The sequence below is a fragment of the Scylla paramamosain genome, chromosome 7, assembly GCF_035594125.1.
Source record: "Scylla paramamosain isolate STU-SP2022 chromosome 7, ASM3559412v1, whole genome shotgun sequence".
Classification (NCBI taxonomy): Eukaryota; Metazoa; Arthropoda; class Malacostraca; order Decapoda; family Portunidae; genus Scylla; species Scylla paramamosain.
Window position 1 is genome coordinate 24,537,085 of NC_087157.1, and position 6,031 is coordinate 24,543,115.

At 40.1% G+C, this 6,031-nt stretch overlaps 1 protein-coding gene across 1 annotated transcript in view; it reads left to right on the plus strand.

Annotated features, from left to right (window-relative positions):
* Positions 1-1,069: 1,069 nt before the first annotated feature.
* LOC135102257 (sialate:O-sulfotransferase 1-like) overlaps positions 1,070-6,031 on the plus strand; it is a 442,011-nt gene continuing 437,049 nt past the window's right edge. The window contains exon 1 of the mRNA XM_064007187.1: positions 1,070-1,150. The gene's annotated coding sequence lies outside the window, so the exon portion shown is untranslated. The remainder of the gene's footprint in view (positions 1,151-6,031) is intronic.

Sequence of the window (6,031 nt, forward strand, 5' to 3'; positions counted from 1 at the left end):
CTTTCTTCTCTTTCATGGTCTCTCTTTCATCCTCGTTTTGTGCCCTCATTTCCTCCTCTTCTCTTCCCTCTCTCTCTCTTACTTCTGTTCCCTCTTTCTTTCTCTCCCTCCCTCCCTTCCTCCCTCCCTCCCTCTCTCAGTCCCTTGCTCCTCCCTCCCTCTCTTCGTCAGCTGTCGTGGAAATAAACGCTTTGATTCGGTTTTTCTTCCCCGTCTTATGTTTTTTGGATCGCCTTTCATGTTTTTTCTCCAAGTTTTTCTATTCCTCTAATCCTTAATGTTTTTTTTCCTTTTTATTTTTTTTTCAGCTTTCTATATCTTTGGTTAATTTTGTTTGTATGTTATTTGATATTTTTTTTGTATTTGTTTATTTGTTGATGTTGTTGTTGTTGTTGTTGTTGGTAGTGGTGTTGTTGTTGTTGTTGTTGTTGTTGTTGTTGTTGTTGTTGTTGTTGTTGTTGTTGTTGTTGTTGTTTGGATCTGCCTTACCAACAAGAGATTAAAACACGTTGTCTCAGCAGAAAATAAGGAACACAAGAAAGAAAAATATGAATGTTTTATTAGTCAGAGAGGAGATACTGATTAATTTTCCTAAGAGAAAGAAAATGAATTAGTGGATGGATTGAGAGAGAGAGATAAAGAGAGAGAGAGAGAGAGAGAGAGAGAGAGAGAGAGAGAGAGAGAGAGAGAGAGAGAGAGAGAGAGAGAGAGAGAAATATCAGAATATGTTAAATGTTGAGAAACGCGGGCATTATGATTGAGCGCTAATGTTCGGATTGGCTTTGTTATCAAGTGTTCCTCGGAATAACCTGATGCCTTCATGTATTTGGCGGGGAAAACTGTAGCGGATAATCAACGTAAATCTTCATCAGGGAAATGGAAGCGTTAATATTGTGCCCGGTGTCTCATGTTCTATATCTCCCATTATACATATATCCAAATATATTATTCTGTTTTTTCTTGACAGAGACGCAGCGGTAATAACAGTAAAGCCAAGATATTTGTCAACAGTTTCTCGTCTTCTATATCTCTCACTATATATATCTAAGTATAGTGTTTGTTTTTCTACTGGCAGAGACGGAGAAGTGGTGACAATAAAGCCAAGTTCTTTGTCTCCGCTCAGTGCCTGCGCTGGTTCTTCATGCTCGCTGTGAGTACATAACATATTGATTAGTCTTTGTCTTTAATGAATGACTTCGAATTTATCATCATTGCGGCACGTTTGTCATTCATTGGACCACTGAATAATAATCTTATATAAATCCTTCCTGATGCCCTCGTAGCTTTGAATGGTAAGTGCTCTTTCTCCCACTCGCGTGTCGTCTGTGACTTGAGAGGTATCGGATCCACACTTAAGTCGTTGACGTACTGCATTAACAGAGAGACGAGGCTTTGTGCTAGCCCATTAGTGACAGGTAACGGCTGGGAGGTGTGGTAATTCAGTGCAGTTTATTTTCTATACCAGTCCTTGTCCATCCGTGCCCTGAGTTGTCTCCTGGTCCTGCTGAATGTTATATAGAGGGGCTTTGTTGCCGAATGCCTTCCGATAACCAAGATCTACATCGCTTGGCATTTCTTGTGTCACTGTTCATTAATCTGCTTATAATAGGTGAGACTGAGGAAGACGCAGAAGAGCGAGCTTATTGGAGAAGGATTATTCACTGTGGCTACCCATTATATATTACGGGAGCAGCCGAAAGAATATTCATAAATATATGTAAATTGAATTACAAAAACTGGTTAATGGAGAGAACAGGAAAGTTCTTGACATTGTTAGAGGATAGAGGAAGAAGAGGTGTATGGGAGATATAAAGGGAGATTAAAGAGAGAGAGAGAGAGAGAGAGAGAGAGAGAGAGAGAGAGAGAGAGAGAGAGAGAGAGAGAGAGAGAGAGAGAGAGAGAGAGAGAGAGAGAGAGAGAGAGATGCAGCAAGGATGTGGTTGATGAAGAAACAAGGAGGAAAGGTTTTGAGAACTGGTGCAAAATGGAGAAAGGAGAGGCTTAGAGGAAAGACGCGGATAAAGGAAGGGGAACGGCGGAGGAAAGCTGTACAAGGTGGAGGAACAAAGAGGACACGCGGGTGGAGGAGTGGACGTGACATCCTTTTAGTTCCAGGATGAAAATTTTCTCCGAGTATTAAAAATTATGATTAGCGAACCCCTGGCCAATATATTTAGAGAGGCCGGTTACTGGGTGCGCGGCGTGGCTGTGGGGGAGAGCGGCGGCAAGTTATGAAGAGGCTACGTTATAAATGATTACAGCATGTATAGGCTTATATTATTTATAGACAGTACAGGGAAGTTTATTATAACAAAAGAAATCTGAGATGCTTGGCCGTGGATGATGCGTGTCACTTCTTTTTTTTTTTTTTCTTTTGAGGGAAAGTGATGTAACGAAGCCACCCCCAGAAAGAAGAGAGAGAGAAAAAAGACTGAATAAATTAATAAATAAATAAAATGAAGTAAACAAAACTAAATAAGTAATGAAAAAATAAAAAAAACTGATATGTTAAAATTCCCATTCCACAAAAGCAAATAATGAAACTAATTCTGTGCTGATGAAAGAGTTAAGAGAGAAGTATCAGAACACCTTCAGGACAAACACAAACTCGTGGGGGCCAACAAGCCTGCTGCTGCTGCTTGTTTTTCTTTTGTGTTCTGTTATACAAAGGGATGACGATGAAGAGGCTTTCTTATAAGTGCTTTATTTATTTATTTATTTTTCATTTTGTTTATTTCATATGGTGTGGTGAAAAATAAAGCTGGCACAGGAGAGGATAAAATGATTCGCGGCTGAAAAATCTGCCAAAAAGGGATGGACGGGAACACCTTAATCTGGATTCCCTATAAAGGTGAAAAGCGCGGAATAAACTGATTGCGGACTTTCGATGGGTGAAATGGATTGGACGAATGTGATACAGATAAGGTTCTTATTGTTTGAAGCCGGAAAAGTTTTAAGTTAGATGAATTTAGAGTCAGGAACAGAAAGTCAGGAATTTGCTTATAAGAAGGATAATGGATAGATGGATTTTTCTTTTCATAAGAATATAAGAAATAAGGGAAGCTGCAAGAAACCACCAGGCCTACCCGTGCAATCCCTGTATGAAATATATCTACCTATTTCCACCTATCATCCCCATCCATAAACCCGTCTAATCTTCTCTTAAAGCTCTCTAATATCTTAGCACTAACAACATGATTACTGAGTCCGTTCCATTCATCTACCACTCTATTTGAGATCCAATTTCTTCCTATCTCTTTCTTAAACCTAAAACAAAAGAAAAAAAAAACAATAAAAAGCAGTGCCAATGAAGTCATTCCCTAAAAGAACTATGGGTAGAAAAACTGAGAGAACGATTTGTCTTCTAAGTTGTCATTTTTCTTTTTTTTGAACAGTAAGTCGTATGTAATGGAAATATAAAAACAGGAAGGGAGTTACAGAGTTTACCAATAAAAGTTTTGGGATGAAAGACTGAAGATATTTGTAAACTCTTGCTTTAGTAAGTGGATATAACAATGGTGAGGGTAAGTGCAGTGAAGTCGGTGGAAGAGGGGAAGGAACATGGAGGAGGAGGCAGGCATTTAGCAAGCTTGGAAAAATAATATCATGGAAATAACGGTGGAACACAATAAGAGATGCAACACTGCGGCGGTGAGTGAGAGAATCAAGGCTGTCTGTTAGAAGAGAGGAGTCGATGAAACGAAAATCCTTTGACTCCATCCATTTATAAAAAGTACACTGAATAGAAAACCTTGAAACGATTATGTTGTTTAGATCCTTAAACACATACAAAATGAAGAAGTTATTGCTTAAGAATGTAATAAAATAAAACAAAACAAAAACTACACGCTTCGTGCTTAGCCAATATAAGAAGATAAGAACATAGGCACGTATTGAAAACTGCAAGGACCGATCATGGCTACACGTGGCACTTCCTGTATAAAACCTGTTTACTTGTACCCAACTACCATTCCTGTCTATAAATTTAATATGATATCTTAAAACCATTCCTTTAAATCAGCATTAATATTTGCGCGTTTTATCTGTCAATCCATCCATCCATCCACCCATCTATCGATCGATCAATGAATGAATGAATCAATTAATCTACCTATCTATATTTCTATCTACTTATCTAGCCATCTACCTTTTTTTTTTTTATCTATGAATCATCCACACACACACACACACACACACACACCCACCTCAGTGATAAGCCTATAACAACCTATAACCACCTGCAACGTTAAAAAAAAAAAAAAAATACTTGGACCCTCACACCTATTCCGGCTCACCTGCCCGCCGGTACACCTGTCCCTGGCGTGGGTGCGTATATCGCTTTGTCAACACCAACGTATTTGAGTGCGATAAAAGTACCCGCCTGTTTTGATTTGCATGTGTACTCTATTCATATATTCGTTTAGTTTTGCATCCTGTTGAGCCGCACATAACCAGCCCTTCCCTCTCTCTCTCTCTCTCTCTCTCTCTCTCTCTCTCTCTCTCTCTCTCTCCCTCTCCCTTTCCTCTCATTTCTCTACTCTCCCTTCCTCTCCCTTCCCACACTGTGTTCGATGACATGGAACCACTGCTGTATGATTCATTCTGAGTTATGTTATGGCCTCAGAACTCTGGAAAATATTTGTTCGGTGCCTTTTTTTTTTTTTTTAACTGATTCCCTCGTTTGACTGCCATGTCCGTCTACCTACTTATTTACTTCCCTATCTACTTATCTTCCTACACACACACACACACACACACACACACACACACACACACACACACGCACACACACACACACACACACACACACACACACACACACACACTCGTCAAACATTCAAGCACAAAGACTTTATTCCACGTAGCGCTTACCTGTAATGATATTCCTCGTTAATCATTTATTGAGAAGGAATTATGGTGCTCTACAGTCCCACTAGTAGCCATGGTTACCTTCTCCTCGTAATGCCAATGTGCACAGTTAATCTCTTTCTAAGCACAGATTGTAAAGTGAACAGAAATGAAAATGAAAGAAAAAAAATCATATATTCCTCGTAAAGAAAAAAAGATAAAGTAGATAAAAACATACAAATAAAAAATGGATAAAAAAGACATTATTCTCTCAGTAATAGTGGAAGAATGAACTAATTTACCTGCGTGTCACCTGAGCAGGATTCGATCTCCAGGCAGACACACGGACAGCGAGCAGATCAGGTCACCTCTTCACCGCGACACAAAACTAACGACGCCATTTGTTTTGAGAGTATCTGAGTCCGTTATGTTGATGCCCAGGAAGAGGAGGAGGAGGAGGAGGAGGAGGAGGAGGAGGAGGAGGAGGAGGAGGAGAGGCATGAAGCGATAAGCTGATTTTTTGTTTTGTTTTCGACTTTTTTTAAGGTGCGTGTAAGAGAGAGAGAGAGAGAGAGAGAGAGAGAGAGAGAGAGAGAGAGAGAGAGAGAGAGAGAGAGAGAGAGAGAATTACAAGTCCTTCCCACGTACAGACCTGTAGTAATTCGTGCAGTTCTCGCTCATCCTTTTCATGGCGCATCTCGAGGACTTACAAGGATCTGCAGGCGTGTGGACTCGAGGGAACGATGAAGCTGCGAACAGGACGTGGTTGAGTTAGTGTGTGGTGTGGCGGGCTAATGTGCGGTGGGTTGGGCTAGTGTGTGGTAGGGTGGGCTAGTGTGTGGTGGGTTGGGCTAATGTGTGGTGGGCTGGGTTACGGTGTAGTGGGTTGGGGTAATGTTTGGCTGAATGGACGGACAGTGTGATGGGTTGGTGGATTATGAAGGCACTGAAACATTTCCTTGATGTCACAGGATGGGTGAAGCACACACACGTTAAGTAAAAAAAAGAAAAAAAAAGAAAGAAAAGGCAAAGACAAAGAGAAGGAAAGAAAACATCTGGTACTATGGATAGTTGTTCTGCTTGTACCAAAAGAAAAAAATTAATTGAATCATTGGTGCTTAGCGAAGTGAAAATTACTTATAAACTCCAGCCTTCCTTGATCAATTTGTAAATTACATCAAGG